General features: G+C 50.0%; 1 protein-coding gene across 3 annotated transcripts in view; it reads right to left on the reverse strand.

Annotated features, from left to right (window-relative positions):
* The window catches only part of SOX13 (SRY-box transcription factor 13), a 90,101-nt gene extending 70,415 nt beyond the window's left edge, over positions 1–19,686 (reverse strand). For all 3 annotated transcript variants that reach the window (XM_074936091.1, XM_074936090.1, XM_074936089.1), the window contains exons 1-2: positions 19,478–19,686; positions 14,424–14,576 (exon numbers count right to left, since the gene is read on the reverse strand). The gene's annotated coding sequence lies outside the window, so the exon portion shown is untranslated. The remainder of the gene's footprint in view (positions 1–14,423; positions 14,577–19,477) is intronic.
* Between the last annotated feature and the right edge of the window lie 356 nt (positions 19,687–20,042).

Genomic DNA, 20,042 nt, shown 5'->3' on the forward strand with positions numbered 1-20,042 from the left:
TGTGGCACCTTAGAGACTAAAATTTATTTGAGCATAAGCTTTTGTGAGCGACAGCTCACTTTGTCGGATGCATTCTATAAAGAAGAATTCTCTGGCTCATGTTAGTTTGTATCTAATCTTTGCCATCATTTAAACAGTGATTTATATGCACTTTCTGTGTGCGTGTTAACGGTAACACACATCTGCTGCCGGGTGGGGGAGTAAAGGGTTCCTTTACGTGACAAGAACTCAACCTGAGATCGCCAGCATCATCTCCTTGGAAGCATCTTCCTGAGGTGTAACGAGTCCAATTCTGTGCCGCACCTTTTGGAGACTCCATTTAGAAAGTGCGGCTTGAGGAAGCGGCGGAAAAGTGACTTTCTGCCACCTCTGGGCTGTCTCAGTTCCAGACTGCCCTGGGGGGCTGAGAAATGGCCCTCGGGGTAAATGTAAGCAGCCCAGGGGTCGTCTAATTTTACAGCTGCCATGGGGTAGCGAAGAATTCCTTAGTGCCACATGCCATGGGACCAACCCTCCCACGCCCTCAGCCCGTCCCCTCTGCTTGAGCATGTGACGTGGGCAGCCCAGGGCCATTTACAAAGGCCCTGCATCAGGTGAGTTCACACACTCAGTCCAGATGGGAGCATCTCATTCCCCACACTGCATGTCAGTAGGCTTCGGTCTCACCATGTAACTCTCAGGCGGCGGTGAAATGGGTGAGGTCTGGGAAGCCACCCTGAACAAGGTACCACTGCAAAGTACTTCCCCTCTCATTGACACATTTTACACATGCCACTCAAGAGTCATTTCCAGTCACCTGTGAGCGCCTTGCTGCCAGTGGTGGTAACCTGTAGCGAGTCACAGAATCACAGGGTTGGAAGGGACCTCAGGAGCTCATCTAGTCCAACCCCCTGCTCAAAGCAGGACCAATCCCCAATTTTTACCCCAGATCCCTAAATGGCCCCCCTCAAGGACTGAACTCACAACCCTAGGTTTAGCAGGCCAATGCTCAAACCACTGAGCTATCCCTCCCCCACCCGACATGTGGTTAGCAGACAGAGTCAGACCAGCAGGAACCAATCAAATAATAATCCTTTTTCTACCAAGCACTACACTGTTTAGCCATACATCACTTGGAGGTAGGGAGGGCTTCCTCAGCATTACATACAAATGATTGCCACAGAAAGTCAAATTCTTGACAAAGTCACGCACCTCAGAGGATCACCTATGCTTTGTAGGCAGGATTTTCAAAAGTGACTAGGAATTAGGGTTCAGAGTAACAGCCGTGTTAGTCTGTATTCGCAAAAAGAAAAGGAGTACTTGTGGCATCTTAGAGACTAACCAATTTATTTGAGCATGAGCTTTTGTGAGCTACAGCTCACTTCATCGGATGCATACTGTGGAAGTGAGCTGTAGCTCACGAAAGCTCATGCTCAAATAAATTGGTTAGTCTCTAAGGTGCCACAAGTACTCCTTTTCTTTTTAGGAATTAGGGGTGCCTCCCATTTTGGGGGCCCTACTAGAGATACTTTAAAGGAGCCCAGTTTGCAGAAACTGCCAAGGTCCTGACCTGTGAAAACACCCTTTGCGGCATCTCAGCTTGGGCACCCCACAGAAACAGAAGCATCTAAAAATCACCAGGCGCTCTGGAAAACCTTGGCCATTAGCAACCAAAATGTGTCTGGGCCAGATTCTGTGGTCACAGCCACCAGTGTAACGCCACCTACTTCCATGGAGTGGTTCAGATATGCCCTGGTGCCATTGGCATCAGAAGAGCTCGTTGCTGTTAGTTTTCCTTAAAGGTAATGAGTCAGCAATCATCTTGTCTGGCACGGGGAGCGGGGGAGAGGTGAGTGAAAGATCTCCAGAACTAAAAGCATGAGTCTCTAGAGCTTATGCTAACGGGCCAAGCTGTGTAGTAGGCTAGGAGCTGTAACAGACTCACATCTACTACGAAGAGATACAGAGTGGGACACATAACACACACTGACCACTGGGTTACACTAATGCCGTCAAGAAGATTTGGTTCCAAATTTAGACTTGATAGGGAACAAATTTAGGCCACTACAAACTGAAGTGTTTCCATGGTTAGTTTGTCATTTCCAATTACAACAGATTTTTTTAAAAATGTAAATGTTCCCACAGTGTTAGGAACCCAGACATCAGCGCTAGGCAAGTGCAGGAGAACCAGACAGTGGCCGTATCCTTAGATTCACGCTAGCCCCCAAAGGCCCTCCAAAAGTGAAACTGATTAGGCTAGCTTCACTCTCCCAAGAATGCAAATCAAGGTAAAGCAAACCAACAGCATCAATGGGGAGAAATGAAGACGAGTTTTAGGAATTCTGTCTGTTGGACCCTGATCCTGAAAGCTGCTCTGGATGGATCAGACACTGTGGCCACACGGATTTCACTGGGGTTATGTGCCTGTCCAGACCTTAGGACAGGGCTACACTAGAAGACCTCTGCTGGTATAGCTACCCTGGCAAACCCTCCTAGTGTAGACGCGGATGGGCTTTTGACGGTGTTGCTCATACCGATTCTCGAAGGAAAATAACCTATGCTGGCAAAAGCAATGTTTTTTGGTACAACTGCATCTACACTAGGGGTTTTGTCAGTATTAAAAAATGTCATTTTTATCACACTCTTAACCATTGTTATTATACCTGCGGAAGTTCCTAGTGTAGACTTAGTCTTAATAACCAGAGATGAAATTATTAACCCAGGTTAGAACAAGATCCACAGAGATCTTGAATATCTGATCTGTCCCCTATCAGGGGACTAGAGCCTCCCATGGCAAAGAGGTAGATCTGATGATCTAAGAGGTCTTTCCCTGCTCCTTTATGCTTTTTATTGTGACGGCATTTTGCCCCTCTCTGGACAGCCCAAAGAAATGAGTTAAGTATTGTCAAAAATCTGCTCTGGCTGAAACAAGATATAAATGTTTTGGTCTGACCCATATGGGTGAGGCCAAACTGTCTTATCGCCCGGTTAAAGATAACAATGTGCTTTAGCTCCAGGCGAAAGAATGGGTTTTCACCTGGTAATAATACACCTGACTAGAGGGCCTTGAATTCCCCAAAGAAAACCCCTGGGAGGGGTGAAATGGAAAGAAATCCTTGCAGAAATTTGCCCCCCAGTTGTTCTGCTGCAGGGCAAGGCCAGTCCCTGCAGCAAGTCCATAAATCCGGTGGGTCCCGCTAGAGTCTAACAGACCAGAGGGGGACCTGAGCCATTCATGCGTCCCGTGGCTTAGTTGGGCTGTATCGGCAGGATGCTCAGCCCCAGCTGGCTTGGGGATCCCCTTTCAACATAATGGGGCGGGTGGGTTGGCTGCATTAACTTTGCATGAGGAACTCGGCAGGGTGGAAGGCAGGCGTGGTTGAAACACCACCATTTTGGATCTGTGAGTGGTGTGATCTTCGTGGAAGAGATGGGGAGAGAGAACTGGCCGGAAACGGTTACTCTAGAGAAGGGGGCAATTCTGAGCTCAGATCCAAGCCAACCTACCCTTTGGATAGTTGGAAACATCTGGTGAGCAGCTTGGGCCAGACAAAGGATGTGATCACAGAGTCATCCACCTTGGCGTCAAGAGCAGTCTAGAAGGCAGATAAAGACGCCCAGAGAAAAGCAGAGCCATAGAGACTGGACATAGATCTGCCTTTCCCCCTAAATTCACATGGGCTCTGGTTTGGGCCTATTGATTCAAAAGCAAATCAAATGCTCCTGGGTCCTCTGCTCCCAGCCCCAACGCATCCCATAACAAACCCTTCCCCTCACCCGCATTGGACACCACAGAACCTTTCACCCAGTAACGCAACATAAATCAATGTATCCCCCCACATCTAACCCACCCACCCAGCCCCACGTGTCCTGGGACCCCTTCAAAAGCTCAGCTTTAACAGAGGGGCTTTTCTTGTCCTGTGTCTTTGTTTTCTTTTTAGTTGCTTTGTTCTCCATTCTTTGTTCTCCCTTCTTTGGTCCTTTGTGCCAGCTCGCTCTTTGTTCCGATGTCTTTGTTCAGTCTCTGGGTACTCCTCTCTTTGATCCTTTGTCGCTCCCTTCATCTTGGTTCCTTTCTTTCGTTTTTTTTTTTTTTAAAGCTTTTGGTTGTTTTCTGCCTCCGCCATTTGCCTGGGTTTTTATCTTTTCTCCTGCCTTGTCCACTTCTCGTGTCACATGGTCTTGGTCCTGATTGTCTTTAAATCCGCATTTGTCTTGTTTCAGTGCCTGGATTTCCCTGCCTTTATGGTCTTTCTTAAGAATTTATTTAGCAATGATTTTCCCTCATTGTGGAAGGTAGATGAGGATTGCCTGGCTTTAATTAATTAGCATGCGTACTGTTTAGATGCAAGGCATTAGAGAAGTGCAGAGTATTATTGCTAATTATTATTATTGTTATTATTATATTAAGGCTTAGGGAGGATTTAAATACTAGCTAACTGTAGCACAGAGTGCTTGCTTAGCAAAATAATATCAGAAACAGCCAGATTCTCTCTCTCCATGGCTTGTAGAACAAGATCAAATTAACTTGCAAATGTAGATACATGCAGTGTTATTGTAGCCGTGTCGGTCCCAGGATATTAGTGAGACAAGGTGGGTGAGGTCATCTCTTTTATTAAAGCCATTCAGAACACGGACACAGCCAATGAAACCTGAACTAAGCAAAAAGAAAAGGGGGACTTGTGGCACCTTAGAGACTAACAAATTTATTTGAGCATAAGCTTTCGTGAGCTACGGGCCTATAAAAACAGTATCACTTTAAGAGTCAAAATATTTTTTTCTACCTGTCAGCACTGCAAATTCCCCACTGAGAAGCAAGCTGGGTTCTTTCTGTCCTGTGCACCTTCCAAGCTCTCACACCTTCACTGTTAAATCTTTAACAAAGACATCCTTTATCTAAAAGGTTATTTGGTCAAGGCGTTAAATGGGTATTAACCGAAGTAGACAACCAACAAGAAGTTTTAACAAGTCTCCCCACAAATCCCTTCCCATCTCAGTTGCTCAACTTTCACTCTTGTATTGTCACTAGTTCTCTAGACCTCCATAGTGTCTGTTGGGTAGGTAAGACCTGAATGTCTAATGTAAAAAACAAGCAGAAAGAAAGTGGTTTTCCCTATCCATCATAGAGGAGGAATAAATAAATAAGAACCCATTCCCCCACACCCCCTTTACAGTGGTTGTCTGGGACAAGGAAATATGCTTGTTACGAAAGCTTATGCTCAAATAAATTTGTTAGTCTCTAAGGTTCCACAAGTCCTCCTTTTCTTTTTGTGGATATAGACTAACATGGTTGCTATTCTGAAACCTGAACTAAGCAATCATCTCCAACAAGCATATTCCCTTATCCCAAACAACCACTGTAAAAGGGGGGTGGGGGAACGGGTTCTTATTTATGAGCGCTTGGAAGATGCACAGGACAGAAAGAACCCAACTTGCTTCTCAGTGGGGAATTCGCAGTGCTGACTGGTAGAAAAAAATATTTTGACTCTTAAAGTGATACTGTTTTATAGGCCTGGTTCTCCTCCCCCATGCCCTAGTTTCACACTGATCTGATTCCAATGACTTCTGTAGAATGACTCCTGATTTACACTGGTTTAGCTCAGATCATAATCAGGCCCTTACATGGACAGCACTGTTCGTGTCTCACTGTCTTTTTTAGAGAACCACTTTCCACTTTAAGAACAGCTGCTAGTTTGTTTTGATTTAAAGTCCCAAATATTTTCCCATGAAAGCCGTTTGTCCTTAAGTCTGGTCATGCTGTGAGTACAAGTGGGGCAGGCAGTGGCATGGTGCAACACCACTTACTTCAGCATCTCTAGAAAGTCTTGGTTCTCTAACACGGCTGTTACTCTGAAACCTGTTCTCCAGTGCAATGTGAAATCAGGGATTCATCGTTAGTTCGTAGTATGCAAAACCCACCTCCACTGAAACTCCATTTAGCTTACTGCAACAGCAGCTGTTGAACTCAGAAAACAGCCAAATTTAGCAACAGGATGTATCCTTCAGATAACACGATCAATATCAGAAATAAGGCCTTTCAAGTGAAAGCTAAACCCATCTGCTAAAGCTGGGTGTCTTAGGAGATCAGTGCTGATATGGGGCTTCTATAGCATTCTCTTCTCAACACCCTGACTTCTCTTTCCACAAGGTGACGTTTTTTCTGCATGACTTACAGTAGCTTGATGAAACCTCCCCAGTTTGTGGCAGCCTAGTTTCATGCAATGTAAGGCTTGTGGTTTTCAAAGTGTGGGATGATCATGAAAAGGGCCGGGGGAGGGAAAGTGACACAAGAAGGTCCCGTGTGAGGTCCAAGAAGGGGAGTGGATGATTTGGAGTGTACGTAGGAACGTTATTTCATGGCTGAGCCCGGTCACAGATTCAGTCCTGGAGACTTGGCTACTTGTTTGTTGAATAAAAGAAGAGAAAACTTCACTACTGTAACCTAATATGCAGCAAAACAGGCCGGCTGTTGCCAAATAGTGATAGACTGGGTCACATCCACGAAGCAGAAAGTGGGGGGCATTATGGGATCCACAGAAGAACAATTTTGTGGGAGAGCAAGGAACAGAACCCAGGTGTCCTGAGTCCCAGTCTAGTGCCCTGTGACGAAACACAAGAGGCGGATGAAACAAATCCCCATAGAGGGAAGGAGAAGGAGGCGCTAGCAGCAAAGATAGTGACGTTTGCACCATGGGTACAGCTCGCTGCCTGCCTAGCCTGAAAGGCTGCAAAGTGCGGGCAATGTCACTGGTGCAGCGCAGGTGTAACGGACCAGGAAGCAGCGGGGGGCGAGGGGGCAAGTTGAGGGACAAAGGCAGGGAGTTTTTCCAAGCCTGCTGGTAGCAAGGCTGACTCCAGCAGGACTTGGGAGGCGTCTCCCGTCAGCGCCAACCAAGTGAAGACGTAAACATTTGAAAGCCACCATTCTGGTTTGCCCAGGTGTGCTTTCCAGGCCACAAGCTGTGCTCGGCCAAATGTACAGCTTGGGGAGCGGAGCCAAGAAGGGCAGCGCCTTTCATTCCAAAGGAGTCACCAAACTGCCTGATGGAGAAAGCAGAAACTACGGACTGGCTTAAACCAATCGCTGCCCGACAGCCACCTCTGGGAAAGGATGCAGCAGCTGCGTAGCAATGCACAGGAACACAGTGGTTTAGCTCAGGAAGTCAAAAATAATACCATGTCCAACTGAAAGTGCAAGGTGAGGAGAAGGGAATTTCGGAAGGCAGAAAGTATCCCCTTCCTTGGCATCTGGGCAGGACACTGGGGTTAACACCCATAAACTCGCAAAAAGTGCCACGGGCTCTTTAATGACCACAGTTAGTCAGAGCCTCCATTTTAAACATCCTCCAGATGGGAAGCTCAACGGCACCACAAGCTCCAGCACCCTACTGAAACATGAGGTCGTATTAGCCATAGCCTTGGTTCAATACTGAATACGATGAGTGCCTCCTACCCCTGAGGGCACAGGGCATTATCCCGAGGCATTGGTTTGATAGTGGCTGAGGCATCAGTTTGGAACTGACCCAGAACAGAGTGCCACCAGCATAGTTATGACAGCGGCTTGCTACCCCTGGCTGAAATCTCCCATGCAGGCAAGGCCAGCTCGCCCATTCCCCATCCCCGCCAGGGAACTCTTAAGACTGTGCGTAGCTGTGTTTCTATAGCCACCTCGCTAGCACTGTCCAGACAGGCGAAAGGAAAAGAACAGGCCAGGAACTGGAAGATGCTCAACCCCTGACCCGACAAAACTGGGCCCCCCACAGCATCGGAACAGAAACGGAACCAGCTACGCCGAGCCAAACATTCTCCCCCTTTCCCCGTCCTCAGAAAGGCTGAGCCTGGTTTTATAACCGAGCTGGCACTGGGAAGGGAAGAGCGACCCAAACCCCCCTCATCTTTATATCTGCAACCATGCAAGGAATATTGTTCAGCGCCGCACAAAAGCAACCCTGAAAATAGAAGCGCCGCGGCCAGGCCTGCCAGTGGCTGTGTGAGATAACGTCTACTTGCAAACACTGGTGCCTTTGTGCTGCTGTCACTGCCCCTATTGTTCGGGAGCCGATTGCCTCGGGGATATTGTTCCCTTCTTTTGTCTCAGCCTGGCTCCTTTTTGTTTGACTTTACTTGCCATTTCATTCCTCTCCTTTGTGCTGGGGTTCTCTCTTTTGTCTCTCTCTCTCCATTCTCTGTGTGATTTGTATTTAGCAATTGTTCTCGGCCCATTGGAAACACAATGTACTCAGGGCTCTTTTCTCTCCTCCATTCATTACCTATTCAGGTGGGTTTGGCTGCTGATAGGTACTAAGAGAGGGGCCTGGCCCCACCTCCTGCAGATATGAACCCTCCCAAACTTTGGGGGAACATGGCACCTGGATGTCAGCTATGGTGGGGAAGCTAACTACCCCAACCCCGCCATCAGCAGAATCCCAGATCCAGCAATCCTGTATGTACGGAGCTGGATTCAAACCTCCCTAAAGGTGAAGGTTACTGAATAAATAGTCATAGAAGTTTTAAACACTTATCATGTGGTAGCGTCCACTGGCCAATCAATAGGGTGGTATATTGTGCAAGGTGCTGTACAGACATGGAGGGGCGGCCCGGCCAAATCTGAGTAGCGCTGCGACACTGTGCATCAGGGCACAACGCCCAAAGCAGGGAGCCGGGCCCAGCCCTGTGGGACAGGAGCGGCTGCTGCTGGGGGAGAATAGGGCTGGCTCACTATCCAACCCCCCTACACTGAGTCGGAAGAAGTGTGTGTTTGCCTAAGCCAGGGCCCCGTGAGTGATGGACTAATCCACCTGGAAGTAGTGACCCATCTAGACCCTTCCCGCAATCCTCTGGTGGGTCGGGACCAACTGTTTGGGAAGCACCGATCAACAAGATAGGACAAGCTGGAGTGCGCACAGTTCTTAGCCAATCAGGGGTCACTCAGCTGCACAGACATTCTCAGATGGTCATTTTCATCCGTTGATCGCAAAGCACCCCAGAGGGGGACAGCTAGCATTTCCCACATTCTGCAGAGGGCAGAACTGAGCCCCGAGACCTGCCCAAGCTTAAACAGCAGGCTCAATGGCAGAAGCAGAACCCAGGTCGGATTCTCAGCCCAGTGCTCTGTCCACTGGGCCAACCTGGGTCCAGGACTTTGATTTGACCCTTTATAGAGATTGGATCTGAATGGTGCCACTGAGCCCTGATGCCAGCCAGGGACACCTGGACCCTTGGATACAAGGGATGCCTCAGATTTCAGGCCATGCTTATCTCTGGATAAAATGGATTCTTGGTCCGAATCACCACAGTCTTCTGTATGCAAGCCAGGACCCAGTGGGGAAGGGATTTTAACAACAGCAAAAATCAGGGACCTAGTTAAATTTCCTTGTGGCAGATTTTCACTGTGTTTGTTTGCCCTCCATCCCCGTCTTCTTTCTGCATTTCCATAGGGCCTGAAACAATACCAGCTCCTCCTGGTGCTTTGCACATTCAAATTCCTGCTGCGGTGTGCGGGACCCGCAGACAGGGCCAATGGGGCAACTGCAACCCGGGTGGCAAGTTTCAAGGGAATTCACGCCTGTGCGATGAAAGAAGCAAAAATCACAGCCTGGCATTCCGTGCAGCTCTGGCTCCTGGGGACTTTGTAGGGGGAGGGTGGTCACTGCCACATCCCCAGAATACTGGATGTTCTGGTACTCCCAGGAACTGTCTCTCTCTCTCTCTCCTCCCACCCCACCAGTGTGACCTCACACACGGTGCGTGCAAGGTCAGACCGGCCGGGGTGGCACGGCGTGCTCTTCAAAACGGCATCCCCCGTCCGCCATCCCGGACAAAACCACATCTGGTGTTGTCTCAGTCGCGGACAGGGGACAAAACCAGGGGAAAAGAGGGCTGTCCAGCTTCAAACCAGACGAACGGCCTGGCAGCGCAGAGTAAGGAGGCTGCGGCGCTGGGTCGGGGGACTCCGGGGGTTTTGCAGTCCACGAGCATCTTTCCCCTACAATTTCTGCTCTAAAGCCCTCTGGCACTTTTTGCTCCAGCTACCTGACCTGGTGAAACTCCCTCGGCATGCACGGCGCTGTAGCAGTGCCCCCTAAAGCCCCATCCCTGCTCTCCCTTGCCTACCAAGTCCCCTTGCCCCTCTCCCGTGGCTCTGTCACCAGCACCGGCTTTGCTTGCCCCTCCACAGAGGGCGGCAGGCATGTGGGAGAAGAGTCCGTGTTATAACAGCCTCTCCCTCATCATCAAGAACGTGAGGCATCAGCAACCCTCGAGGGACCACAGCTACAGTGAAAGCAAACAACGGCCAGCCCCAGAGACAACAACGCCCCATTGTCCTCCGGGGTGGGGAGGGACGGGATTACTTAATAGGACTTTTCCATCGCTAGTAATGAAACCATCACAATAAAAGACCAGCTAGAGGCTGCTTCCTTCTCTTCTGAGGGACATCTTGCTGCAATTGGGGTGCATGTGTGTCAGCCGGGGCATCCAGGACAAATCAGAGCCTGGGAGGTTCTATGGGGACAGCATGAGCCCCCGAATACAGACAGCAGCAGGGATACAGGGCGTTGCTGCAGGGGGTGGGCCCGGGAATGAACGAAGCAGACTGTGGGCTATTGTTTCATTGTTGTGGCTTCAAAGGACAATGGAGCATTGTCGTCTCTGGGGATCCCATTGTTTGCTTTCACTGCAGAGCCCAGCCACATGGTAGACGGAGGCTTCCTGAGGGCCAGGCAGGCTCTGTGAGGGGGATGCGGAATAAAGAGGCAGGCACATTTTCCAGAATGTGATCTGAGTGTGTGTGCACATGTGTATGCGTGTGCACATGCGTGCCAGAGCACCAGCGTGCAGGGGCAAGCGTGCCAAGGCAGGTAATCCATGGCAGTGTGAATGAGTGAGATTTTTATGTCCCCTCCCACCCATTGCAAAATCCTTCCTTCCTAGCAAGGGTGAGACACCCTAAAAGCTGCTCACAAATTAACCCCCAGCCAGGGAATGGTTCTACCACCAGGGGAGACTGCAGCCGATGAGTGTGGGGACCAAAGAAAAGGCGGAAGCCCCTTTGAAATTGCTCCTGCTTGTTCCTTACCCTTGGTGACTGGCAGGGGGTCCGCTCCCCACCTCCCTCACCGCAGTGAGTTTGGCCAGGCACCAAAGCAAACACCCACAGACATGCAAATGGTGCCCTTTGCATTGAAGGCCTGTTAAAGGAGGGGACTGGATACCACTGTGATACAGACACTTTCAGTTCCCCCACAGCCCGCAGGAGATTAACCCCTTCCAGGAGCAGGGCTGGCAGTTTCCAAGGGACCGCCAGGAAGTGAAAGGGATTTGGGCACCTTTCTGAAACGCTGAGGAACAGAGGGTCCAGGCTGCAATCTGCACTTCATTACACCTTTGATCTCAGGGCGGGGTGGAGACACCCTGCGTGACCAGGAGCAGAATCTGGTCCTCTGCGTACCACCCAAACCCAGTCCCTAAAGATCACAGAGCCTCCTGCCATGAGCTGTAAAGGAACAGACGTGTGAAAAAGACTCATTTCCTGCCCTGAATAGATTCCTGCCAGGCCTCTGCTCCCCAGGAAGCAGGGTAACAGCTTGGAAGGAAGTGCCCAGGCCCATCGACACCAGGAAGTAAGGAGTAACTCAGAGCAAGCGAATATCCAGGGGAACCCCGGCTGGCTTGCACTTGAGGTCACTCCTCGCACTTGCCCTGAGCATCTTCATGCTCCCAGCTGGGGAGAGAACAAATGGATGCAAAGATGGAGCCAGCAGAAACAGCAGGTGGAAAGAAAGAGGAGAGAGAGCAGTTATTTTTCACGCTTACTGCGAAGTATCGGAGCCTCGTGACTAAAGCAATGGGGCTGGGAATCAGGACTCCCAGCTAGTGTGAGATTTTGCCAACTCACTGTAAAACGGGAAGCTTTTAAGCACATTCGGGCAGCACACCGGGCCCCTTGGATGAATGGCGCAAGAACAAAGGCTGATTATTATTTGGAGGAAGAGAGTTTGAGAAGCACAGATTGCCCCAATACACCCCCCAGGGCCAGATCTTGATCTCCTACCACATGGGGCATTTAGTACCTTAGCCTCGAGCAGTGCCGTTGAGAAGTAAGGCACTATGCCATGGAACTAAGGGGATCAGAATCTGGCCCTGTGGGGTACATTACGGTGATACTGGCTTCTCTATCCCTCCTCCTCCAAATAATAATAGTCTTTTTGCCCTGCTGTAGCACCTACCATACACAGTGCGAGACAGCCCCTGCCCTGGCGAGCTTGCGCTCTACCCAGATAAGACAAAGAAGGGCTGAACAGATCATTATCCGCATTTTACAGATGGGGAACTGAGGCCCAGAGAGATGGAGTGACTTGCCCAAGCCCACACATGCAGGCTGTGGCAGAGTCCCAGTCCAGTGCCTTCACCACAAGGCTATCCTTTCCCCCCAATTACCTGTGACTGAGCTTGCTCAGTGCCACTATCAGCTGTCTCAGGGAAGTGCCCAGCATCGGACTGGCTGCACTGAAGGGTGCTGGACTAGGCCTGTCTGACTGTGGTCTCCCAACGACCCTCATGAAAACCAGATGCCTCTCTCTTGGGGCTACCCCAGGGAGCCGGTGTCCGGGAAGGTCTGAAAAGAGGGAGTTCTGCCAGGGAAGGAGTTTCCTGGTGGCACCAGGCTACCCTCAGCAGGTGTAAAGCAGCGCAGCTCCGTTGATTCTGGTGGAACTATGTCCCCTTACACCTGCTTCAGTGTTTTCCCCTGGCGCCTCTTCTAATCGGGTACAAAAGCTGCTGAAGACCAACCCACCTGGAACACCTCCCAGAAAGGGGCCTTTGCCCTATCTATAGCCCCAGCCTCACCCAGGAGGGGAAATGAGGAAACGGTCCTGGTCGCTTGCCTCCTGTTTGCACAGCATCCCCAGCTGAGGGCCTATTTGCATTGCTCTCTCCTATGTAAAAACCTGAGCCCTATGCAAAGGGGTGAAAATAAACACAGGAGCAATTTTCTGTCTTCACCCCGAAAGGCTCAGAAGTCCCTCCAGGGACTCAAGATACTCCAGTGATGAGCAGAGGACAAAAACCTGAACAGAACAGAACAGGCGGGGGCCGATCAAAGAGTGAGGACTGCCTCTCATCCTGTACAGCAGCCCCCGAGCAGGATGGCCCTGGATTGATCATCACCAGGATCCCTCCTGGCCTACGAATCAGTGAGAGAAAACTGCCCTCCTCGCAGACATCCTTTTGCCATCAGCCTGGTCACAACTGCAGGGGAAGGGGAGACGCTCAGCCGTGGCTGTGAGAAGCAGGATGAGGGGACAGAGCAGCGAATCTATAAACTTGAGGGGGAAGAGGGAACATCAGGTCTCGTGAAACTCGATCAACCTGGGATGGCCTCATTGCCTTGCCTTGTAACATACACCCCCAGCCTCCCACACACTTCAGAGACAGACTCCGGGCAACAATAGGCCCCATCGGATTGGAACATACATGGCATTCCAGGTAACACACATACAGACCCCCCCGAGGTACTCCATCCCCCACTGCAGCCAAGGGGCCCTTTTAGAGGAGCTGAGTAACACAGCCATAAACAAAAGCCACCAGCCCCCACCACCGCACACACTGCCAAAACAGCAGCTCTTCGGTGACTCGCTGCCCACTAATGAGCTGAGATGTGGAACTGCACGTTCAGATTCTCAGTCCTGGACTCCTTCCCTGGACCTTGCCTAGGTGCCTGGTCATCCACCTTCCATCCCCACTAACTTCCATGAGTGCAGACAGCGCCCTGCACCTTGCAGCACCAGCCCCTTCGCACTGGGATCACGATATAGATGAGAACACAGGGAGTCCTCTCCCCTGTGCTTACCTTGGGTTGGGAGCAGATGCTCCCACAAAGCCTGGAGACAGGAAGGCATGTGTTTGGGAGTGCTTAGGTAGGCCCCCCCTTAGGGAGCAGGCACAGGCACAGGCCCCCCCTTAGGGAGCAGGCACAATCTGTATAGTTACCTGAGGTAGGGCTAGCATCATTGCTCCACCCACCACACACCTAAGCCCACCTATTGCTGGAGAGCAGGTGTCTGGGGCTGGCTCCACAGGCAGAGTGAAGCCCCCTAGCGACACAGACAGGAGGGCGCTGTGAAGGAAACAACAATAAAGGCCATGCACAACAAGCCCCTAGGGTCACTCTGGTGTTGGAGGAAAGTTGGACTTTCCAGGCCCTGCTGATTGATCTGGCAGGGTGGAGGCTGTAACTGACGTGTTTATGACCCATGGGACCGATCCTGCCACCTTTGTTCCCCAAAATAACCTTAGAGATGTGAATGTGCTTCTCCTAGGGGTTAGTGTAGTCTATAGGAACGGGGCAGTATCCCTCCATTAGATAATTTGGGATTCTCTAGTGGGCCTCTGTCTCCTATTGCGAAAGCCATCAGAACCTAACAGGGCAGCAGTGTACTTACCTAGCTAGGCCTTGTAGCTTTGTCTAGCGTCAGTAAATACAGGTCTTGGGAACCAAATGGTGTCCGTATGGTTTCCTCACATTCTCAGTGTTGCGTAGAGAGCAAAAAGTTTGGGGGATCAGGACTGGCTGGCTCTACGAACTGGATCCAACTCTGCAAGCAAACACAACAGCTCAGGTGGGTGTCCTTAAAATGTCACTGTTTGCCATCTCCTGGGGCCAGATTTTCCCAAAAAGCTCAGTGTCTTCCCAGGGGGCTGAACCTTTCTGAAAATTCCAGCCATAGTACTTCTGTTTGCCGGGCTGGTCTGTGTACTTAGCATGGGGGCTGCTGCAAACAGCGTAGCCAATTTAGGAGTGTCCGCTGGAGACAAATGCCCCGTTTATAGTGGTGTCCACTGTGCTATGCATGCTGTTCACATACAGCCATACGCATCTGTGCCTCTCTCCCTGGGAAAGCAGGTAGCAATCATAAGCCCCTACCTTTATGGAAATGTCCCAGAGGATCTGTAACTTCTGCGTGGTCAGCCCATCGCATCTGGGCAGAACCTCTACTAATGTATTATTATTAAGCATTTATATTATAGCAATGCCTATCCGGATCAGGTCTTGTTGTGCTAGGTGCTCCACAAACATAAAGAGACATTGTTTTGTTTGTTTAAAGGAAAGGAACACTAAGAAAATTAGTAAGCCCCTAATTCTGCCATTATTCACAGCAATCCCACTGTCATTGGGGTGAAAATCAGGGCAGAATCTGCCTCAAAATTGCTTATAACTCTAGTTTCAAAGGAGGAATTTCCTTCAGAATTAGTATGATCAGAAGTTAAGGGATGCAGTGTGGGGAAGGGGCTAGACAGGACACTCAGAGTCAGGACATCTGAATTCTAACCCTGCCACTGACTCACTGGTTGACCTTGGGCAAATCCCTTCCTCTCGCTCCATGCCTCAGTTTCCCCCTCTTCAAAATGGGGCTAGTGATACTTGATCAATTTTGTAAGGCACGTCAAGATCTATGAATGAAAAGCGTGATAGGAGTCAATCATCGTGTCAGCTTAAAAAAATATTTTTAAGGGAAATTTCGGTTCACAGCCAGGTGCTTTATGTTTCAGAACCTCTAGTATTTTGTCTTCTTGAATTACCCTGTCCTCTGAACGTTGAGTATAATCTGAGCCATTAGTTAATTGTTCGCTAGCCGGTATGTGATTGACACTATTGCATGTATGCAACACATCGATCGGCCCAGGGTACTAACATGAGATGGCAGAGTGTGCCCTGTAGCAGATGTTCTTTAATGGTCGTGGCAAAGGTGCTGCATGCACACAGAACTCTCTCTCTCCTGTTTAAGTACAGTACAGTTTCCTCTCTGATAAAGAGTTCCTGCCGCAATCCCCCCCTTTGCCTCACACCCCAAACCCATGCATGCCTCACCGCGCACCCAGTTCGAAGCCCAGCATGGGGCTCTGATACGATCTCACTTCCTAAACATGAATATTAGCTCTGCTGCTGATTTATGATAAAGGGATAAGCCTCCGAGACACTGTTCGGGGGGAGGTGTTTTGAGACATGCTGTGATGTGCCCCAATCAAGAATAAAGCCTTTGAAAGACGAGCGGATGCCGCTGCCTGCTGCGACCTTGACTTAAAAGGCCATCTTCACTAGGAGCCTGGTATCCGCCGATGATGCCCTTATGAATCCCGCTCAGCCATCTGCACCTGGGCAAGCAGGGGTAGCCTAGAGCTCTGCTCCGAGGTGCAGCAGCTGCAGGGGACAAGCCCCGAAATTTGGAAGGAAAGGAGAGAGCGGTAGCGTTTCTGTAGCCACCACTACCCATGAGACATCTGAGCAGGACACAGCTCAGCTCTGTTCCAAAGCACCAGCTTCGTACCGTTCAATAGCCACTGCTCTCAGTTGGCAAACACAACAGAGAAGCCAAAGTTCCCTTCTCACTGACACTGGTGCAGCTCCGGGGCCTGGCACAGGTATAACGGAGAGGTCTGTGCAGCACAGAGGGGGCAGTGTGGACCGCCCTAGAAAGCTTTGATTTATTTACAGAGCAAATGCATTACCCGCCGGCAGCAAAGCTGGAGTAACAGGAATACACTGCTCCTCCCGGCACTTTTTAGCCTAGGATCTCCGAGTTCTTTATCAACCATTACGAAAGCCCCTGGGCTGAGAGAAACATTTATGGTTTGGGGAACTGAAGAACAGATGTTAAGGGCAGAATTTTCCAAAGCGTTTGGAAAACCTGGACTTGTCCCCATGGCATCTGCTTGTTGCTAGGTACTTTTGAGACTCTGGTTAGTGCTCCTCCATGAACACAATAAAGGACACGTACAAAAGGCTAGATTGGCCTAAGACAATGCACTGCAGTCTCTTGTTCTAGCTTTGGTTCACCACGTCTCTGTCCCACAGCATCCAGGTAGATGGGAGTCAGAAATGTTGAGTGGAAAGGTCATTGCGGTGGGCACAGAAGTCCATTTTTGTTGCTGCCCAGATGGCCTCCCTGCTATAAGAATCAGCTGGTGTTAGCACCCACAGTAATGCAGGAGAGCGATCAGCGCAGGTGACGCTTAGGACTCCAGACTTCAAGCCCAAGCTGCGGGAGGGAATGAGGTTTCTTGGCTAGAGCAGGCGACTGAGGTCCCCCACGTTTGAGTCCCACCCTTGCAGGGGCCTGGGAGTCAGGTGCAGCCACTGACTTGCTACCACTCCTTGGGCCAAGTCCCACAGTAGCTCCATGGTTCTTTTGGAAGCTAGAATTAACGTTCACCTCCCCACCGGGTCTTGGGAGGCTCAGTGAACTAACATTTGATCCGTGCGTCAAAGGGCTTATGTGAACGTGAAGCGTCGGAGCAGGGCACGGCAGTTCCTCTTGCCGGTGTGGCTGAGAGGAAGCAACATGCCCTTGACTTGTTTTCCCAAGAAATGCTGCAGCCAGGGTAATTTTGCTCTGGTGGGTATGAATGTCAAAGTACATGACTCAGGAAGGAGACGGCACTGTCCACCTTCCATCCTGGCCAGCTTTCGGGGCAGGTTGCCTGTGCTAATAAACTTTGCTGAATCTGGCCTTTTAGCATCCTGCAGTCAGAGCGCTTGGGCCGGGGGCTTGACAGAAGGAAAGGGGGAAACAGTGGCCAAGGCCATCATAAAGGCCCCAATAAACTTCCCCAGGCATGATATTTACCATAGTTTTGATGAAAAGTGACCTATTCTCCCTACTGTTTTAACCCAGGTCCCCCGGTCTATCCAGCCACAGAGTGGGGTCACTAACGACTGCCGCTGCCCCTTTCTTTGGGACAACGAGCCCATCTTAGGAGCAGAAATCAGGCCTCTGGGTTTGCAGCAAGGCAAAGTAGCATGAGTCGGGCCCTAGGACCCTACGCATGGGGCTTTCAGGAATCATCATTGCAACGTGCATCATGGCTGGGACAGGCCAGACTGCTGCACAGAGCACTGGCCCAGACTCTTCAGGATCCTTTCTGACCTTCTGATGCCAACCCAGTTTCTAAACCCACTGATTCTTCTTCCCCCCAAGGCGGCTGTTGGTGTAAATGGTGGCGCTAACCCAAGATCAGCAGGCAGCCGGCCAGCCACACAAAGCCGCTGTCTTTGTGCCTTGGGGTTGAGCCCACTGCAAGCACCACCACATGCACTCTTACCCAGAGAGCCCACTGGCATGGTGCTCCGGCATTCATTTCCTGGCTTCAAATATGAGCATATGGACAACAAGCAATTACTCTAGGAAACAACCCTGGGTCTTTCCGCTGATGCTAATGAGATTTTTAGCATCCAAACGGCTCATGAGTTTGTTTTCAGCCCCATACGAAAGCCTCTGTGCAAATCCAGGGATCATATCAAAGAGCCACAGTGAAACTCACTTTAAACAACCATCTAGGCAAAGAATGACCCACTGAGAGTCTGTGCAAAAATAAAGCTTATGCTTCACACAAATGACAACGCTGCCCCCGCCCCCATCCCATGGCAGACAGATTTAATTCTGACTTATATCGGGCAGGAAAACGTTTGTCCCTGTGGAGTCTCTTGGAAAAAAGCAGCGTTTAAAGTGGAAGAACCATAAGTATAGTGCCACTAGAGATACTAGATGAAAACACAGGGCTTTCCACAGAAACCATGTTCCTAAAAGGAACAAACTTCCCCTGAGTCAAGGGGTTAAATGCAGTAGAAATTGGGAACAAGAAGATGCCGTCTGTGCACCGAAGCCCCTTGTAATCACAGAAGGGAGCAAAGATCTTGCAAACAAGAGCCCGTTAAAGGAACGGTCTGTGTTAGGGTAATCGAGTTTAGACCATGAAATGGAAGGGTTGGAATGCTTTTGATTTCATTACTTCAGTACACAGGACCATAGCCATGGACAAAACAAGGGCACTCACATTTAACCTGAACCTGTGCCACCTTCATCTTTAATAAAAACACACTGCCCGAGTGTTTGGTAGGAAATGTGGCTCCAGGTTGCCGGGAGCAGGCTGTAATTTGTTCTGTAAAGTCAATGCTGTAGTCTCAGATGTTAAATTCCGTGGGGCAGAGACCACCTCTCAATTAGCTTGTAACAGGCCACCTACATTCCTAGCGCTGAACTATTTGCTTCCAACACATAAAGATTGGGAATGCTGTTTCTACAAAGGGACCAGGCTGTTTGAGGTCCGCTCTTGGATTTTTCTACACCTCCTGCTGTAGCATGTAAGCTCTGGTTGGGGCAAGAAAAGTTTCTCTGACAAATTCCACTCCCAGCACTTTTCTACCTAGAGATTTGTGTGCTCTGTAGCACCGCAATTGCTCCATGCAGTGGGGCATTCAACTGCAATAATCCCTCAACCCCACCACGCTCAGGGTTAACTGCACATTTCAGGAACCTTACCACCACTCAGTGCATCCTCCTCAGAAGGCGTCTGTACCCATCTCTGCTCGGTGGAAAGGAATTTGCACGTTACGGAAAAACACAGCTTGCAAAGCAAACACAACAGGTTTCAGGAGAGCGGAAAGCCAAGCAAAAGGAGCCCCCTAAACACAGAGCCCGATTGTAAGAGTTCACTCTACCTTACTCCTTCTGCCTGCCACTCGCTCAGTCAAAAACAGACCCTTCCGTTCTTCCTCCTACTCTGAGGCAGGGCCATGTCAGTTCTCAGGGAACACAGGCATCGTAGAAGGTGCGGGGGTGAGAAATAGGCAGGCCTGCTTGTTGGCTATTGTACTGAATAAGAATGGTCCCCCACTCTACAGCCCAGCTTTATCTTTCTTCCAGGTTGTTTTGGAGCCAATAAAGCCGTATGAGTGCTGGAGAACTCTATGTTCCAGCAGAGGCTTATGACACTTTGCAATTGTGGTGGATGGTGTTGCTAGGGGCAACAGCGCCCTCTGTAGTCCAAGACTGTGGCCACCTTTCAACCTGCAGGTTTTCCCCTCAAGAGCTCAATCTCACTTTGAGATAGATATTCTCCCAATTCATTTCTACAAGAGCTCAAAGCACTTTACAATTATACCTCACTTCACCCCTTGAGGAAAGTAAGTACTATTGACTTCTATTTTAGAGAGGGGGAAACTGAGGCACAACATGGAGACGTGACTTGCCCAAAGTCATCAGCAAGTGAGCTAGCAGACCCAA

The sequence above is a fragment of the Natator depressus genome, chromosome 21 (assembly GCF_965152275.1).
Source record: "Natator depressus isolate rNatDep1 chromosome 21, rNatDep2.hap1, whole genome shotgun sequence".
In the NCBI taxonomy this organism is placed as follows: domain Eukaryota; kingdom Metazoa; phylum Chordata; order Testudines; family Cheloniidae; genus Natator; species Natator depressus.